Raw genomic sequence first — 20,081 nt, 5'->3', positions numbered from 1 at the left:
AAGAGAAGAAAGAGTGAATGGTGTAAGTGATTCAGAAACAAAGGGTTGTTTTGTGGAAAGAGAAGGGACAAAAGGCGGGAACTGTTCAAATTATGCGAAGTACGAAGACGGCGTGACAGCTGCAATAGGCTAATAAGGACGTGCCACGTGTCATGGGAAGGGTAAACGATTCAGTTGTCGTGATTGAAGAGACGTTTGAACCGGACAGGTACAGACTGGTGTGAGCCTAGCTCAGCTGGAAAGGCTAAGAGGCTTAGCTCGGTAGTGAGGTTAAAATTTATTTTTTTTTAGCTCGGCTGGAAGACAAGGTAATCCCGTCATGCTGCGTAGATGGAATTAAGGGGCAATTGAGAGGGTAATTTGTATGAATAAAGTGGGCCGAGATTGGATGATGGGCCGCTTTGGGCCGTACTAAGAAAGGCGGAGTAGAATGGTTTTGTCCATTAGCTCGGTCCAAGAAGGCCTTGTTGTTATCTCTGTCGCCACGGCCAAATTTCTGAGTTCGGTCATGGCATGCAAAGCCGAGGTGGACGTGAGGATGTACACTAAGCCTTCTTCAGGATTTGGTTTTGGGTTAGTTCGGCGTAGGTTCTTCACTGGATAGTTCGGTTTTGACATGTGGAACCGAGGTAGGGGAAAAGAGAAGAATAGCCGAACTAACAGTTAGATCGGTTATGCCAGTCAGTCTAGCATGGCAATGTTATTTCGGTTGTATGGTAGCCCGGCCACGGTATAACCATCTCACTTGGTTTAAGCAGTGAGGGGGGTGTTGAATGATAAGCATTATCCTTCAGAAGTATGAATCCTAGGAGGACTCTACGTGGAGGAGTAAGAGTCCTACTTGGATTGTGCCACACGGAACCTATAAAAGCTCACAAACATCACCTTTGGAGAGGTAACACAACTTTGTTTTCTGAATACACAGAACTTTTGTCTATTTGTCAAGCTTACTGACTCAGGCATCGGAGAGGTTTCCGGCACACACCCGTCGGCTAGCTCACGTTTGTATTTTCAGGTGATAAAACGACGACGTACGAAGGAGCGCAGACTTGATCAATAGGATTACACGAGAAGGTTTATTTCTTTCCCGTACCATATTTTCTACTTTTTCTAAATCTTAATTTTACCCTTTCAAATCTACTAAATTTTCTAAAAGTTATGAATAATCCTATATAAACTAATTGTTCCCTTCTTATTTTCCTGTTTTTGCTTCTATATTGATATACATAATATTTACAATACAAATCATTGTGAATAATTTTGGTTGAATTTTAAAATTGTATGTATTCGTTTGAATCTATACAGAGAAAAGTGCATACGTTTTTAAAATATAGATTTGTGTTGCATTTAAAAATTCGTAGGTTATCTTCATACATTTTCTTTTTATTTAAATTATATTTTATGAATTATAATATTTACATGGTACTTTAATAACCATGTATGACGTCAAAATTTTAAACAAGAACCACTTTATTTGTTTTATTTTTTAAATCTATTTTTCACTTTTTGATTTTTCATATTTTCTCATTTTTGGTGATTAAAGATATTAGAATTTCTTCATTTTTTATATTTAAATTATACTTTTATATGAAAATATAATATCTAATAATTTTAATAGAATTAAAAAGTAAAATATTAGTAAAAAATTTATAAATTCAAACATGTAATGATTTTTTTATTATTATATTTTTTTGTTATTATTATTTAATATTAATAATTCTTTTCTAAAAAGAATACACAACAAATTATTTTCTAAGTATATTTAGATTCAATGAACCTAAATCTCAAAGTAAAATTAAAAAATAAAAAAAGTAGTAAATTAAATGAATCTAAAAAGATAGTAAAATGGTTATTAAAAAAAATGTCAAAGACAAAAAATATGAAAAACAAAAAATTCAAGACAAAAGTTTGAAAAAACAAATCAAACCAAACATTATAAACTTCTCTTTTTAAAAATTTTTCTATTATAAAAGTGTGAAGAATTGCCATGTTTTCTACTTTTTATGTATTCCAAAAATAACCCCTCAAACTTATTAAATTAAATATCAACAAAACCACAAACAACATAAACATCTTTTGAAATTCAAACACCTTCAAATATCAAATACCTTAAAACAACCAAACACCTTAAAACATCACAATCTACTATCAATCAAATAACTTGAATGTTTTGGACTCATGACTCATATCCAATTGTACTATCACTTTGTCAATATTTTTTCCCCCCTTTAGTCTATCACAAATTCCTTTCAAATTTTATGTGAATTTAATAATCTAATTAAAAAATAATACATACACACAACAATATAACACTAAAACATCTACATTATGACCGACTATTTAATTATGAATAATTAATTTCTCATTATTGTCTATATTATATTGTTGTAAAGATTACATATATTACTTTTGTAATATATATATATATATATATATATCAATGTCTACATATATAAATATAAAAAAAATTTATAAATTTAAATTTATATATGTTACATTATTTATACATTGTCAATCTATAATACTATATTACCATCAGATACTTTAATTTTGTAACATGCATCGCTTTAGTAATATAATTATATTTGCTAGGAAAAAATTGCGAAATTGTATATTGTTCTCCTATCAACTTATGTTCAATATATACATACATACATGTCATATAAATAAGTATCCACAATAAACACTTTTAATAACAAACTAAAACTTTGCAAAATACCCCCATCACCCCCAATAATTATACCTTTTTTTCCCTCATAGAAAAAATCACATTATTGAGAAAAATGGATTTTGAAATTCATAACAATATGATATCACTTCAAACTTTTACTCATCAAAATATTTTTATTACAATAAGTTATAATAGTGAGTAAGAAGAAAAATAAGAAGATGATGAAATAAAAACGGCAGAAGATCTATTGCAACATACTCTCTAAGCAAAGTTAGACCAGTTGAAGCATGAATTATCCTATTTCTTGTGAAATTCAAGAAAAATAATATACCTCATGCACATATTTTAGTCAAATTATAAGGAAAAAAATTAAATGATACTCAAATAATATCGCAACAACTCAATGATTAGAAAATAAGTATATCAAATAAAAAATTTTGATCAATTTTTGTCATATGTTGATTACTTACAAATGACAAAATAAATTATGTAACTTGACAGTTTCATGAAAGTGACCCTATAAACACTTATAAGTATGGGTCTATAAATATCATGAAAACAATTATGAAATTCATATATCGATCGAAATATTCGACTACAATATTATTCCATTTCTTAAAAAAATTATTTCACATTTTCTACATAAATGAAAATATACTAATGACTAATGTTATATTTTTCATCATGCAAGATATTTGTGGTATAGGAAACGAGACTTAACAACTTTTGATGTATAAAAATATATTACATATTGATATTAATGGATTCTTACACCAATAGTATGCAAATAATGTGTAATAGGAGATTCAATAAATTTGTATTATGAGATGAACTATTTAACAAAATTGTGTAATTGTGCAATTAATTTTATACATTCAGTTATATTACAGTTATGAATTATGAAAAATTGAAGTGAAAAGTTGATAGAAAAACATTTGTGTAATACTATATATTTAAAAGACATATTTATTGTTTATTATTTAAGATAAGATTGCGATCTCAACAATCTAACTATACATTAGTATTTATGTTTATAAATTTTTTCATTTATTATTTAAATTCTTCAGCCAAATATGTATTCATTTTTTACTTAGTTGTATTTTGGATATAATTAATTTATCCATACAAACTTTCATACTTTAGATACATATCACACACCAATTTAAGAGATGCATAATTACAGTACTAACAGTTGATAAAAAATCACGTGCAATGCACGTGCCCAACCACTAGTATTTATAAAGTTTTTTTTATTGATTTGTAATTTCTTTTTCAACATGCACTGATGTGATATTTTATCAATTTTAATAGATTTTGTACTCTATGATTGAAATCTATTAAATTACACTTTTATCCCTGTAATATGGTTTTTATTTTTTACTTTGCCTTTTAAATAAAAATATTTTCTCATTTTAATCCCCAATTTCCATAAAAATGGTCTAACTCAGTACAGAATCTTTTTCTCTCAATCACAATCTGCTACACATCATCTACTAAAATGTTTAGGGTCGCGTTGTAGTGTGCAACCCTTAAAAGGTTGCACACCATATGCACCTTCATTATTGACCATTAGATTACATAAGTTGATCTTGACGGTTGAATTATTTAATTTTGAAAAATTTGACACCGGAGCAACCGGTTGACAGATCTATATTCTCTTTTCTTGCATAGTATTCTCTCTACTCTCACTTTCATCTCTCTCTGTCGCCCCCTCTCTCTCTCTCTCTGTGTTGCCCCTTCCTTCCATCTCTTCCCCTCGCTCCTCTCGCTCTCTTCTCTCTCTATTGCGCTTATTCCTCTCTCTTTCTCTGGTTCGATTGATTGCAAGCCGAAGTGGTTGTTCTGTTTAAAACCCTAATCTAACCCAGCGAGCCTCTGTTTGGTTTCTAAGAAAATAAAGAATTTTTTTTGGAAGAGCATTCAACAAGGTATGCCTCCCTCTTATTATTTCTGAAACCCTCCCTCTTCTAAAACTCTGTTCTTTTCCAATTTTTACTCTGTTTTCTCTCTCTGAATTTGTATTCCAATCTCTCCTGTTTCACACTCATTCGAAATTTGTACGAATGAGTGTCTGTGTCTGTGTAACTTGATTTTGATTTTCATTCAGTTGGTAAATAGGAGAAATTATTCAATGCTCGTGGAGCAATGGTAAATAGGCAATTCAAGTTGTTCTGAATCAAGTTCCTTCAAGTTGTTCTCAATCGACAGCCGACGATCTTCTGGAGGTGCGAATTGCAAATCTCTCTCTCTCTCTCTCTCATAACGAACAGAGCTTTGTTCCCAATCTCTGTTATTGTACATTTTCGATGTCATCGAAGATGCTTTCAAGATCACACTGATTATCTGTGCGTGAGATGAGTTCTCGTTGATTCATTCAAATTTGTTCGATTTTTATCATTTTGATTGCTGTTAAGAGTTTAATTTTAATTTATATTTTGGTCGATTGATGCTTATTTTATATTAATCTATAAATCTGGAGTGTTCTTGTTCTGTTTCTTTAGGTTTTGTAAGTTGATTTTGTGTGTATGTTTTTTCAAGTGTTTGGTATAGAACACAAAAGTTTCTAGGGATTTGATTTTGGTTTTTTAATTTTGTATAATTTTGAGTTTTGAAAGCTGTTAATTGATGAAGCTAGGGTTTATGAGGTTAATTTGATGAAGCTAGGATTGGGTGGATGTTAATAGGGAAGGTGCATTGATACTTACACAACTATGGCTTTAGTTTTCGAGTTTGAATAAGACTTTTTGACTGGAAAAATAAAGCCCTAAGCAAGTGCATGTGGGTTTTCACACTTTGTTGGGTTGCTTTGACTTCATCCACTAGCATTTTATAATCTCCACCTCTACTTTTATTTTTGGGAAGCCATTCCAAAATGAAAGATAAAATTGAATTCATAAATTAAACTGTATCTAGGACAACTTGATAGTTTCTAACATTGATTGTGCCCTATGATGACGTTGAGGTTGTTCACTTCGTAAGATGACACTGCCTTAATGAAATTCAATTTTTTTTTTTTAATTTTTTGATAAGTACATCTATTAGGATAGATAAACAAGTGCTATAATGACTATGTTTCCTTGGTGGAGGCCCGACCTGCATGCTCTTTGCTTTCCAAACTAAACCTTGGGGAATTGAGCTGGATAGCATCCTGAGTTTAGTGTTGCATGATATACTGTCCTCTGTCTCTATTCTCTTCTTGCTTCATTTTTTTCTTTTTTCTTTTTCTTTTTTTTTTTATAAAATGTTTTGATCATATTTTCTTTTCCTTTGTCATGTTTTTGTTAGGTAAGGAAGAGAGACTCAAACTTTTAGTCTGTTTATTAAGGTAATGCAACCTGCGTAGCTACGGTATCATTTTTCACTCATTATTAGATTGTTTTTAGTGTTTTTCTTTTTTGCGTTGGCACTGGGCAACTTAGTCCAAGTGTTTGTTAACTAGATTATTATTTAACAAATCCATTCATATGTGCATGTGGTGCAATTGATGAATGTATTGTACAACCTAGATGGTGTAGGATATTTTCAATTCCCACATTAAGTATGTATGTCAACTGATGAATGTACTATAACTTTTAAGATTTTTGTTTGTTTTTTCCCTAATCAAAGATACTAGAAGTTTATTCTTCTTGTCTTTCTTCACAAGGAATTCTGATTGAAGCCTGATGGATTAGTTACATGTGGTATAATCTATTTCTAACCATTTGCAATTTATCTCTATGCCTCAGTTACATGGATGTAGTTAGTTATTTTTAACCATGTGAGGAACTATGCTTTTAATCTTTGGAAGAACAAGGGATTGAGGGAGGTACTGTCTACTACCACCAGTTTTATATTTTTCTTATTTGATTGTGTGGAAAGTAGTACTAATGTTGTTAAGGATGGACCCTGGTTTTTTGGGGGGCACTTTCTTGTACTAAAAAAGTTGCACAATATGATGAAATTATCTAAGGAGAGGCTTGATAGAATTTTGATTTGGATTAAGTTGTTTAACATTCGTTTAGAATATTGGGATGATGATGGGCTTAGTAGGATTTCTAGTGCTAGAATTTCATTTGCTAAAATATGTGTGGAAATAGGATTGGATTCTCTTCCTACTGATTTTCTAATCAAATGTGAAGATTAGAGTGTTGAGATTGGGGTTGAATACCTGTGGACTCCATCCAAGTGCTCAAAATGTAAAGTCTTTGGGCATATGGAAGATAAATACATCAAAACTCGAGTGGAGAATTTGTCCAAAGAAAGTATTTCACTGAAGGTGTAAACTTTTGGTGACTAAAAAAAGTTAGTCATTTTATGTTCAATTTTTGCCGACGGCAAAAAAAATTAGTAGCGAAATTATGCTTTTGACTACAAAAGATTAGTCATTATTAATTAATATTTGTTGACAAATAATAATTTAGTCGCTAAAGGGTGAGAAATTTTATTACCGCGTGCCCCTCTTCTCTGTTTCACACAAACACTTTCTTCTCTGTTCTCTCTTACACACATAGAACAATCACCACCAAACCTCACCTCAAGCCGCTGTGCTCGATTATCCGCTTTTACAAAGTAGGAAGTCATATAGCGCAATGTCCTCAACTTGCTATCTCAAAAACTCTTTCTTCCATGTAGCCAGAATGCCTCTTGGCAACACCACTAGTGGTCTAGCATGGGGATACTTGGCCAGAAAACTCTGCATAAAACTAATTGTCATGAAAGCTTTACCAGAGCTTGGAGCGTGGGCCATGATGTAGCCACCTGGATTCTCTGTAACCAAGTTACTCAGTAGAAAATTGAAGCCCTCAACTTGATGGGGTTTCATCTGCTTTTTGTGCCTGGGATGAGTAGCGATTTCAGTGACATCAAAATCCTGTCCACATAATTTAACCCCATCATGAAATATTTCAGTTGCTTCCTTGTCCTTATAGTCCAGCCTCCATAAAAGTATGTACATGTAGACCTTGTGCCCTAAATCAAAAAGAAAATGAAGCAAATTAGTCAAAGAAAATCCAATAGGGAGAAAATCAGTAGCTTCATACCTACAAAAAAAAAGTTACGAAGAAAATTAAGAAACTAGTAAATTAGCAACATTGTAAAGCTACTAAACATATAAAGAAAATTGGTAGCTCCATACCTACTTTACTTATTCTGTCCTATGCACTACAAGTTTCTCTTTCAGTTGTATGATTTATTTTCTTGGAGCTGTTTGCTTAATCAAGAGTTCTTGTTTGCATGGTAGGATTTACAGCTACGCTAGGGCTTATGTTGTATTTGTTGTCACTGTATAGGTCCAAACTTACTTAAAATGGGTAATAGATGGAGAGTATGATTGGCCTCCTAAATGCTGCCTATGTCATCCTGCGATTGAAGAGGGGACCAATCCTCAAACTATTTGATTTGGTTGCTTGCGTATGTGATCCTGCACATTGTTAAACCTCATGCATGCAATTTTTATCTTGAATGAGAGCTGGATGAATTATACCAAATTACTTACATTTTTTTGGGTTCATATTAGATATTATACATACAAGTTGCTTGGATTCACATATTAAGGTTTTTCCTCCACACACTACTCCAGCTGGATATACTTGTCCTGCCTGTCCCAACCCGGCATGACTTTTTATTTTTATTTTTATGGAAGCTGACCAAAGTTTTATTTATTTCCATTCATTTCTTTTGTTTTTTAATGAACTTATCATGGTTGCATTCCTTTATTACTCTCTTGTCATGTACCTTCAAACAGTTAGGTTCATTACTACTTTTTGTTGAAATTTCCTAAGACAAGTATGCATGTATCGTATTTGTGTTTTGTTTTTATTGTATCAGAAGCTTCAGATAAGAAGGGATTCATGCTAGTAGTGAACCAGTGATACTTGTTGATTTACATGTAAGAAAGTATAATCACTGTGAATCTTGAAAAATTGACAATCATATCTGAAAGTAATCACGAGGGAGTATACAATTGTAGATTAACTATGCTCCAGAATCTAAAAAGCCTTGTCTGAGGCAACCCAAGGTATCAGCCCCAAGCCTCATTTTGAGGCTGAATTTAAACCACTCACTGCAATAAATAGTAGCAGATAATCAGATCAATTGTGATGGCTCCATTGCTGTCAATTATTTTTTCATTTACTACGAAGTTTTGAGTTTTTTTGATATATATGACTCAAAATACTTCTTTTTTATGTCTATTTTTTCCCTTTTATTGCTTTAGATTCATACAATTGATGAAAATCAATTTTCATCGTAGATTTCCTTCTTAAATTTATCATATAGCTTTAATTGAGTTGTGAATATTTTTTTAAGCTTTTTACAAAATTTCAGAAAAGTAAAAGATGAGGAATGCCAATTTTCTGTTGACCAAAGTTGATCTGTTGAATAGAAGATGATGCCTTTATTTATGTTTTGGGCAAAAACTTTAAAGCCAGCTCCACCACCCCCTAGTTTTATATAACAGTCTATATTAGAGAATGTGTACAACACTCAGCAAATGGTTGTTACACTTATTTGACATATTTCACTCTGATTAATATCTCAAATATGTAGTAGATATCTGAATGAGACAGTTTTGTGTGTCTTTGATGGTTATGCCTCTTACTTAATGGCTCATATGCTTATTTCTTGAGCTCAACAGGTGCAAGAGAAGAAAGTGAAGAAAATTTCTGACATGAACATTGACCCTTTTAAGGCTGTTGGAAATGGCGGTGTTACCAGTTCAAGTGGCTCTTCTACCCCTACACCATATCTTGCAAATGGAGAAAACGCAGATAAATCTTACCATTCTTTGAGCAATGACTTCTCATTCCCACCAAGGGGCATTTCGTCGCTATATTTACCTGCGGTAGTTGTACTCATCTTTTTTTGGTTATTTTCCTGCAGTAATAATAGTTTTCAAAATAAATAACGTAGTATCAGTGTCTTAGATTATGCCGTCATTTCAATATTTTTTTTTTTGGGGTGAATAAGACATAAATAAAATTAGAAAATATACAAATTTACAAGGGGTATGCCCCAGGCCCTACCATAACTATACAAAGCCACACATCAAGGAACTACTCCTCACTTAAAGCCCTCAAAAAAAAACAAACGTGCCTACAGCCATACATAGTTCATATATATCTAAGATGTTCAACAGCAACCATATCCTAATAGAATAGGGGTCCTGTACATCTTTAGACCAAAAATGGGAAGCATCATATGGGATATAAAGAAATCGCCCCCCCTGAAAACAAGAGCTATAGTGATTAGGCATGGAGAGCTCCACAGTAGTCACCGTAGCTTCATCTAGTAAGACCAAGATGGCAGCAGTTTAACCATAATGTAAATACATTCAGCACACACAAGCTGCTAGCTAATTCCCAAAATATAATAATTCTCCTACACAACCGGTAGGAGTAGGCCACAAACCTCAAAATATGATAGTCTATACCAGTCAACAAAGGTTTATATAAAACATAATTACAACTGTAGAATAAACTAAAACTAAAAGCATGACTAGGCGCAAGCTGCTGCCACCACCAAGCTTTAGTTCCTTTGGATAGGCACAGATTGCAGCCACCTCCAATCCACCAGACCAGGACTTCAGTTATCCAAAAGGTCTCCATATAACTAGCAAAACACAGCTGCAGGATTACATGGAAGAAGTACCATCTCCTGGATGCATATGTAATATGGAATCAATCAACATAACCTGCCAGTAATGAAGAATGAAATAAGTATTAGCAAAAATGGGGTAGTATAGATTACATAATAGCATTAGGCTACAACACACAATATATGGTCTCACAACACTCAACCCACACTTCAGAATCTCAGTACTCTCTGTGATAGCTTCCTTAACCTGCAAATAAAGATGTACTTGATAAATAGAGATTAGTGAACCACTCATATATTGGCTGACTGCACTCAATCCACAGTATATACACTCAAATCTTTGGAGATATTTCATTTTAAGTATGTTTCTTACAACACTCAACCCTCAAAATCTGCTATAGAGCTCCTCAAGCTGCTGCACAAGTTAGCAAACAATTAGAATAACACACATTTTTGCTGACCTTCACTCAACTCTCATTTAGAAAACTCACATCACTCGACAGTCTCCATAACTGATCATATGGGCTTTAAACAGTCACAGGTTGGTTCTAATGAGCAAGAAACCAGCCATCACCTGTGGATCTAGGCAGATTGTTAATAGACAAAAGTCTCCCTCTTATCATATGAATAATAGATTTAATGACCAGGTACTAGATTTAAAGAGTTCATGCTGTGATTGATAAGTTTGCAGAGCGAGGGTTACGATCTCTTGCAGTAGCTTACCAGGTACTATACTATTGTCATTATTTGCTGGCCATTCTCTCTACTACTCTACTCAACACAGATGTCTTTTTGAATTAGCTATTACTCAGTAGGTAATGGGCTATTTTTAACATTTTCAACAGGAAGTTCCTGATGGATGGAAGGAGAGTTCAGGAAGTGCATGGCAATTCATAGGCCTCATGCCTCTCTTTGGCCCACCTCGACATGACAGTGCAGAGACAATTACAAGGGCTTTGAATGTGGGGGTAAATGTTAAAATGATCACTGGTGTGTATATTCTTTTTCTTTTTCATTCTTTTTGATAAATATTTCTTTCTGTTTTGCTGTTGAATACTCCCGGTCAGTGCTTTTAATCGGATCTGTTTAATCATTACAAAAAAAAAAAAATTATGAGATGAAAAGATAGATATTACTCCTACCAGATATTTGTGGCTGCAGAGTTCAAGTTATTGTTAGTGTGGGCGCTTATTATTTTAGTTCATGGCATTATGCCATTAAAAAAGTCTTGTTGCATCTTTTTCTTTTTTTTTTCCAGAATTCTGTTTCTTAAAAATTTCATCTCTTTCTCACTATCTCCAATTATGGGAAATTGGCCTTTTTCATTTATTTTGTTTTTCCCCATTGGCATTGCCCTTTTCAATCTCCACTAGGTGATCAACTGGCAATAGCAAAGGAAACAGGACGGCGATTGGGAATGGGAACCAATATGTATCCTTCATCTGCCTTGTTAGGACAGCACAAGGATGAGTCAATTGCAGCTTTGCCAGTTGACGAGCTGATTGAAAAAGCTGATGGTTTTGCTGGTGTTTTCCCTGGTAATGTTTATTTAATTTTTTTTATCTTTCATTCCTCCTGTAAGTCGAAGATATTTTTTCTACTTTTTGGTTAACTATATCTAAACCTAGACCCTAGGCATAGCTTCCAAGTGAGAAAGGTTTGATACCTTAACTCCTTTAAGGAGGAAGCTAGACCACTTGGCCTAAAGACCAATCTGTTGGTAGTTTTTTTTTTTATGTAATACGTTTCAATTGTTGCATACACAACAGAATACTGAATTACCAGCACTGAATGTTCACCGAGATCTTCTTCTGTGATTCTTGTTTGATTGGCCATGTTTTATTTGTTGGTACAGAGCACAAATATGAGATTGTAAAACGTCTGCAAGCTAGAAAACATATATGCGGAATGACCGGTGATGGAGTTAATGATGCTCCTGCCCTTAAAAAGGCTGACATTGGCATAGCTGTTGCTGATGCAACTGATGCTGCTCGCAGTGCTTCTGACATAGTCCTGACTGAACCTGGACTTAGTGTTATCATCAGCGCTGTACTAACTAGTCGAGCTATCTTCCAGAGGATGAAAAATTACACGGTAAGTAGAGCTGGCTCTAGGCCTAGACAAGGAGGCAGCCATTTGAGAGTCCTGTACATTTTCAAATGGTGAAATGGTAGAGCTTTTATTATCTAGGAGATGTGTGTCTTATTTGTTAACTTTATTTTCTTTTGAAAAAAAAGGAAAAGAAGGGAAATGTTATTCCTACTCCACTTCTTTATAAACGCACTCTAAAATTTGTCTTTTAGTGTGCATTGAGCCATAGGTATCAAACATATCTTTGTTAGCCAACTGTTGCTCGGACTATTCAAGTTACTAATTTTATTTATATCTTGGGTGTTATTGGTACAGATATATGCTGTTTCTATTACAATCCGTATTGTGGTAAGTATTTTAATTTGGGATGACCATTGAAAAACCTCTTTTAAATTTTAATTTTCACTTTTAATATTATTATTATGAAGTATTTGATGGATCCTCTTGTTCATGGCTTGTAGTTTTCCTTTTACTTACTTCCCTTTTATCTCTGCTTTGACAGCTTGGTTTTATGTTACTCACCCTCATATGGAAGTTCGATTTCCCACCCTTATGGTGCTGATCATTGCCATTCTTAATGATGGTTTGTATTTTGTTACACTAAATACACATTCCCTTTTCCAGTTACCACATGCATGCATATTTCTTCTCATTTTCTTCATTATCTTGAAATACTGCTTTTGTGTGTGGTTCTCAATACTTAACTCCCTTTATGGCATGCCAGGTACCATTATGACAATATCAAAAGATAGGGTGAAACCGTCTCCTCAGCCAGACAGCTGGAAGCTGTTAGAGATTTTTGCTACTGAATCATTCTTGGCAGTTACTTGGCCATGATGACTGTCATTTTCTTTTGGGCGGCATACGATACAGACATTTTTCCTGTAAGATAAACTTATAACTAGATTAGATATCAAATGAATTTCACATTTTTTCTTCCTTCTAATTCATAATAAGTAAGCCCATTTCTAGTTCATTTGTTTTTTGTCATCATCATACAATTGGTTTTGTGATCTGCCATTGTGGGATCATCTGCATTGGTTTGCCCTGAGGTGTTTTCTCCACAATTCACTATTAAGTTTGTTGTTTCTTTATGTTAGAAGCCCATATCATGTTTACCTAGGCAGATTATGTTGATTGATATAATCCTTTCCTGGTTGGAGAAAAATCTCCGTAGGAATTTATCTAGTTTACTTGATTTAAGGTGATTTTACCTTTTTGGTTGATTGATAAAGAAGTTGGTTGAACTCTTTAATTTGCCTATGTGGTTAGAAGGTAGTACTTGGTCTTTTGCATGCTTCTATATCCCAACTCTGGAGGTCATGTCGTTAAATTCTTCCAAACCATTATGAAGGAAATTTGTACGACAATGTTTACTGCTATCATGCTTTGCGGACTTATTAATCTGGCCTGACAAAGTTACCTTATTTTATTGAACTAATGTGATTTTTTTGGGTAGCTGTAACCCTTGGTTTTCGTCCTTCTATTCTGTCCGAGTCTCTTAATTTTTTAATTTTTTTTTGTGAATCACTGACATGTTTGATTATCTCAGTTTGTATTTTATCATGATTAGCTGACATGTTGTGTTTTGTGAGGTTTAGATACGAGAGAAGAAATTCAGCTCGGCATATATGCACTTTAAAGAGTTTTTGATTTCCTTCCTTCTGTAGATACATGCTTTGTAAGTTATAATTGTATTTTTGTCTCATATGTTCTGGCAAACTTATTGTGAGTCCTTGGGTGATACTGCAGGTATATTGAATTTTATGATGCAATGTCCATGCCAATGCCTATAGCTCTCTCTGGCCACCTACTTTTCGGACAACCTGTAATGGTTAAACCATCAGAAGCTGAAAAGAACCTTGTTCAAACTAATGCTTCTGGTGGTGGTTCAGTCGTGGGATCCTATGGTGCAGTTGATAGAAAACTGTATGTGGGAAATTTACACTTCAGCATTACAGTATTTCAGCTTAAACAGGTAATATGACTTCCACTACTGAATGTTTTCCATTTTAGCTTGTTTAAATATTACCATTGCTGTTAAAGGAGGAAGAAGGTGTAAGATTTGCTGGAAAATGCCATGTGTGGTGGATGGGAAATTAAATAAATAAACCTCAAAAATGAAAGAAAAAAATGAGCTCTTAGAAGCATCACTAATGGTGAGTGCTTATTAACAGATGATGTAAAAATATAGTAATATGCTGTATTTCCGCGGTAAAACAGAGTATCTTCAAAGACCAGGGGAATACCATCTATGTTCTCGAAGACAACAATAGTCAAGCAAGCTGCTTTATAAAGATAACACAGGTTGAGTTGTGATGGTTGTACTAGATGATGTGTGATGTCTCACAGGGAGCTGTAGATGGGTTAGTGTTCCAGACATTCTGGTGGCCTGTAATGGACAGCAGATGCATCATTTGTCGAAACCTTGTCAGTAATGTTAGGAAAATATTTGGAAGTGGCCATTTATTGAGAAAGGGAGGTAGAGTTTGCTTAAGAATCCAGAGATGTAGGTGGAGGTGGTTGGCTTGTGGTGGGGGAAATGCTCAAGGAGTTCAGTGGGGAGGTTAGAAGCTGAAGGATGGGCTGCCAAAAATCTTTTTGGGAGGGTGAAGAAAGGGCAGCAAAGGACAGAATATGAGTGAAGGTGGATGAGGGATTTTGTAGGTGTACAATGTCTTTCATATGGAATGGTCAAGTGGGTAGGTTTGGCAGAATGGGTTTGCCGTTGCTGAAGAAGGTAGAGCTTTAAAAATGGGTAAACAATGTATGGAGGGTACCATAAGGAGCTAGGGCAACGATGCTCAGTGCTGCATGCCTTTTTTTTGAGTTACCATCACTGTTAGCTAAGAAGCATGAGCATGAACATGGACATGGGCCATATTATAATATTTAATGAGTTTTTTGGTTTGGGTTGACACTGCCCCTACCAGCCCCTTTGTCGGTCCATTTCTGCCCACCACCAAGGTGAGAGGTCTTTTGTCCTCTATGATGCTTGCTTGGTACTATTTGGCCTCCAATTTCCCTAGCCATAGAAGGCAAGTTTCCATGCCTCGGTTTCATGCAGACTTGACACATAGAATGATTGAACAAAACTATTCTCGAAGGTAAATTGAGCTTGTCATGCTGAGGGTGATAGGAGTACTTGCCAAGTGCTGGTAATAAATCAATGGCGTTGGTGGCTGGGGAGAGAACTGCCATCTGTCTATGATGTGCATGAGATACTGCAGGATTGGTAGGAAACCGTTGTCGGAGTTGTAGTATGCTTGTGGGGAACTGTCTGGGTAGTATGATACCAGTATGGTACTGCCCTTATAATACATGCTCTTTGCTTGGTACTTTATAAACCCTATTTACTTGGTACTTATTCTGGATCTTATTATATACTTGTTTGGCCATGTGAGATGCGGGTTCTTGGAGGTTCATACATTTCACAAATAGCTCCTCTAGGTTTCCAGATTTCAAGAAATCCAATGGAAATTCCATCTTTGAGTTAGGTACTACACCAACAAAAATTAATGGTGTACATTATCTTTAGGTGAGTCATTCCACTGGTTGTTTATTGCCATGTAAGCCTTTTTTTTTAATTATTATTTTTATAATAATATGTCACATGAATAATATTTTAAGTGAAGAAAATATCTTAATACTACCACTACTAGAAAAAGGAGCTTTAGACACGGAATTTTTTGTGACAGTTTAAAAATCGTCGTAAAAACCAAGTATAACTTTTTGCGACACCTTGATTTTCGTCGCAAAAGCTACACATTTGAGATGGATAAAATAATTCATCGCTAATAGTATTTGTTGGGACAGAAAATGACTGTTGCTGATAAATGAGCAAAAAGGCGTTATCATTAGCAACAGAAACAAATTATCCGTCGCAAAAGGATCCATCAGTTGTAACAAATACTAAACCGTGGCCAAAATTGCCTTAAACTTAACTGAAAAATTGCATTTCGGGAGGGGAAAACTTGGTAGAAACTTTTTTGGACATGCAACATATGATTACGGCTATAATTATATAATTTTGAAAAGATAATATACATTCGAGTTTTATATAATTTTCTTTTATAATTTGAAATGATGATGTTATCCAATCAATACTAATGGTTAATTTTATTTTTACAGATGGTTTTTGGCGTGAAAAAGTGGATATTCTTTATTTTTGTACAGAGGACATTGTTTTTTTTATAATCCGTTATTATGTTGTCCTTTGTTTTTTTTTTTTGGATTACTATTGTTCATACAGATAACTATTGGCATGGTACAAATTGCTTTTGGCATAGAATATATTACTTTTGGCATGGTATAGATTATCATTTGACATGGTATTGTGGATTTTTTTTTTTTTTTGTGTACGGTACACATGATTTTTGTATGATCCTCTGTTTTGTATAAAATTATTATTTTAGGTTGGATTATGCTTGATTCGTATGGAATTTCTATTATATTTCGAATTTGATGCTAAAAGTTAAATTTTCTTGGATTGTTATTATTTTCTTTATATACAAGGTACAGGTTGCACAAAATAAATACAGGTTGTGGCGAAATAAATATATATGTGTGTATAAAGATAAAAATAAAAATAAAAAAAGTAAAGAAAGTTTTTGATGAATAAACGTTTAGTAGCTAAAAAGAAGTGAAGTTGGTGACTAACCAATTCGTAGCCAAAAAGAAATAAAGGCTTTTTCACGATTAAATATTTGGTAGCCAAAAGAAAGAAAATATTTTTAGTGTCTAAATAATTTGTAGTAAAAAAAAGAAAAAGACGAAAAATAAATTTCTTTTTGTGACTAAATATTTAGTAGCCCAAAAAATTTGAAGTTTTTGCCTACTAAAAATTTAGTCGTAAAAAAATTGTCGATATTTTTTACGACTAAAAATTTAGTCACCAAAAAAGTTACAATTTTGTTGCCTACACAAAAGCTTGGTTGCTAGCTAAAGGAGTCAATTAGATGTTTGGCTACAAAATTAATTTGTCGCTGATAATGGAAAAAAGAATTGGCGACTATATATTTTAATCACTAAATAAAACATAGTAGTGATAAAATTTATCTACGACTAACAATTTAGTCGATTAAAGTTCAAATTAAATTTATAAAAAAAATTATGGCGACTAAATTATTAGTCGACGAATGGTATTCTTTGGCTACTAAAATAATTTTAGTCACCAATATTTTTCCCGACAATTAGTCAATGACCAATTGGGTGATAATTTAATTGGGAATTACATTCGTCAACTAAAAATGATTTTTAACAATTAAAAAATTAATTTTCAAATGTGCAATTTCTTATAGTGTGTAACTACTTTGAAGATAATTCATAGTGTCAAGAAAATTCTAAATGATAATTTTTATATTTTTTTGAAAGTATATATTATTTAAAATTTATTATCATAAATTTGCGGTGTTGGCGTAAGAGGCGGTACCCTTTGTCCAATCCATTTGAATCCAATTATAATTGAGTTTGTAAGATAAAAGTCATTTAAATTATGACAAATTTCTCACATAAAATTACATAATTATTTAATGCTAATTGAATTTGTAAATATTTATACACAAGCATCAACGTACGTCATTATAACCTCACAATTGCTACAATCATCACTAATGTTGCTGCAACCATCATCAGCATCACTGTCACTGTTAGCACCACCACAACCACCACCACCACGATTATGAAGCCACCATTGTTATTTTTATTTATTTATGTATTTTGATTCATAAGAAAAAGAGATAACAGACAAAACAGAGAAATAGGCAAAGCTGCCTTACATAGTAGAAGGAGAAGAAGAAGCCCCAATGACGTCTGCAACAAGCAGATTTGCAATCTCAGTGGGGGGGATCATTAAGAAACACAAAAGGGACTTGGTGATTTACACCCATATTTGCCAAACCATCCGCACTCTTGATTCCCACTCTACGTATATGAGCTATTGTGCAGTTGCATCTTTGTATTAGAAACTTAGCATCTTCAAGCAGAGCCCTATACTGAAAGTGCTGAGATGGTGAATCCTTGATGAGTTTAACAACTTGTTTTGAGTCTGTCTCAATGCATGTGTCCTTCATTCCCTTCTCAAGCATTATTGTGAGGCCTCGGTAAACTGCCCAGAGCTCAGCCTCCATGCTAGTTGCTTCCTCCAATTTTCCATGATATCCATGAAGCCAAGCTCCTCTTTCATCCCTGAAAAGGCCTCCATATCCAGCTGGCCCCGGATGGCCTTTTGAACAACCGTCAACGTTGAGTTTAATTTCCCCTGCAAAAGGCAAAACCCAATTAGTTCTGTGATTTAGAGGTTGGTCTGTAAAGTGATCAGTTTGGAATGCCTCATATGTCTCTGTGGCTCGGTGTTGAATGGATCTAATAATTTCGTAGACATTTTCATCCTCTTGTCTGAAGACCACATTGTTTCTATATTTCTAGATTGCCCAAATAGTGTATAAGAACACAATGCTCCAAGGCATGTGGTAGGTCTTCCTTTCCTGATTCTTCAAATTTAGTTGTAGCCATTAAGCCACCATTGTTATTACCACTACCTTTATAATCCTTGTCATCGTTATCGTAAAACATACCATCATTTCAAGTAATGAAATTTCATTATATTTAAATAGTGAAATTTAACCTTATTATTTAGGTGAAATTATTGAAAAAGTGAAATTTCTACTAAAGAAATAAAAATTACAAAATTAAAGGTAAAGATGAACTAGTGAGTAAATGGAAAACTTATGAGTTAAAGAGAGATGTCATCAATAGATTCGTTGGAAAACAAGTGATTGTCACTATCATTTAAATTAGCTAATGATAATTTAATTTTCTTAATTAATTTGTTGTCTAATTAATCCTATAATGTGTGTAATTACCAAAATTTTACTTTAATTTGAAATTCCCTTTCAAAATTTAAGACCCTTCAAGTTTTGCCCCTAAGCCCTCCTACGTTTCTCATGTCTCTTTCTCTTCCTCTCTCACACACAACTACTTCTTCTCATTCTTCCTCCCTCACGGACGATTTTGTTGCTCCCATTCCACCGTTGTACCGCCCGAAATCCAAAGTCGACACTGCCGATTCACGAATTCAGAGTATTTTATTCTGACCAGGTAAGTTGATTTATGTTTCTTTCTTTAGATCATATTATTTGCCCATAATTTCTCACAAATCAACTCCCTCTCTTACCAATCTCTACCTCACACACCTTCATCGCCCTGTAATCACTACGGCACCATGCCACCGTTGGCACCGTCTCTCTGAATACAGCGGAACCCCCTCAATCGCCACAATCCCCACATTCGCACGACCCATCATTACCACCAGACAATCCTACCAGTAAGCCCGTTTTCCATTGCTTTTGTTGTCCCTCTTCATCCTCTCTTGCTTCCTGCCATCGTGCTCTAATATATTTCTCTCTTTCTCTTAGCCACCATATTTCGTTCTGGGCATATGTTAATTTCCAGATTTGGTAATTCGAATAGTATTTTGTGTTGGTACTTCATATTTATGTTTGTTTGATCGATTGCAAATATATGTTCGTTTATTCGCCTTGCTCACTTTCTTCCTTCATTCTTTAAGGTTTTTACCAAGCTCCCTCTGGACTTATCTATCCAATACAAGAAAATGCACTTTTAGCGACCACTTTGTCTCTCTCGCTTATCACTCTGTCTCTGTCTCTTTCTCTGTTTATCTTCTCTATCTGTCTCTCATTTATCTCTCTCTCTCACCACATATCTTGTCTACCACTTTCACGACTAC

The 20,081-nt window shown here is 34.0% G+C and overlaps 1 long non-coding RNA gene and 1 pseudogene across 2 annotated transcripts; both read left to right on the top strand.

Moving 5' to 3' along the window:
• The first annotated feature begins 7,966 nt into the window (after positions 1-7,966).
• Positions 7,967-13,147, top strand: LOC114262020 (plasma membrane ATPase 2-like; annotated as a pseudogene). The gene is made up of 9 exons (XR_014358550.1): positions 7,967-8,059; positions 9,285-9,491; positions 10,904-10,969; positions 11,089-11,233; positions 11,617-11,781; positions 12,099-12,337; positions 12,650-12,682; positions 12,837-12,917; positions 13,059-13,147. The product of XR_014358550.1 is annotated as a plasma membrane ATPase 2-like (transcript).
• LOC114302399 (uncharacterized) lies at positions 13,148-16,686 on the top strand. Its single transcript, XR_014361386.1, has 3 exons — positions 13,148-13,218; positions 14,087-14,312; positions 16,466-16,686. It is a non-coding gene; the product is annotated as an uncharacterized LOC114302399 (long non-coding RNA).
• The last annotated feature ends 3,395 nt before the right edge of the window (positions 16,687-20,081 follow it).

The sequence above is a fragment of the Camellia sinensis genome, chromosome 2 (assembly GCF_055761805.1).
Source record: "Camellia sinensis isolate YWXY chromosome 2, ASM5576180v1, whole genome shotgun sequence".
NCBI lineage: Eukaryota > Viridiplantae > Streptophyta > Magnoliopsida > Ericales > Theaceae > Camellia > Camellia sinensis.
Note: the sequence above shows the minus strand (reverse complement) of the source record. Positions and strands in the feature narration are given on the sequence as shown.